We start from the raw sequence: 579 nt of genomic DNA, 5'->3' as shown, positions 1-579 counted from the left end.
TGAGTAGAGCGTTGTAAGTTGTGAGCTTCACTGCGTAGGCGAGAATATAACATATTTTTTGGTTGGACTTAATGCAGCCACGTGAATACATGTTGAAACCTTAGCAAAAAGGACCAAGTTTGCATGTGTTGGCAGGGCTACTATAAACCGCTCACTCTCGGGCTGATCCCATACTGCTTGACACGGGTGCTTTTGGCTGCTGAGTTTCCCCCCTGGCCCGGTTCACACTTCCTTAGCCAACCTGGACGTCCCTGGCTCCCCAAGGACACCCTTATTGAGGCCAAGCTTAGTGCGGACACCCAATCAACATGAGGAGTCCTGCAGCAGTGATCCCCACCTCAAGCCATCCTACAGCCCAGGCCTCCGAGTCGCCGGATTACAGAGTCGAACCACCGACCCCAGCCAATGGTGGATGCATGAGAACGTCCTTTTTAACAGCTAAGCGTTTTATGACATCATTATTTCATAATAAATGTATATTTTCCTATTTAAACAACATCTTTCATCAGCAACGAAGTCCATTACCCATTGGTTATACGTCTTCTAATGAGTCATTATTTCCTGATTCCATCCCGCCAT

The sequence above is a fragment of the Penaeus monodon genome, chromosome 31 (assembly GCF_015228065.2).
Source record: "Penaeus monodon isolate SGIC_2016 chromosome 31, NSTDA_Pmon_1, whole genome shotgun sequence".
Classification (NCBI taxonomy): Eukaryota; Metazoa; Arthropoda; class Malacostraca; order Decapoda; family Penaeidae; genus Penaeus; species Penaeus monodon.
The sequence above is the reverse complement of the archived record's forward strand: the minus strand, read 5'-3'. Positions refer to the sequence as shown.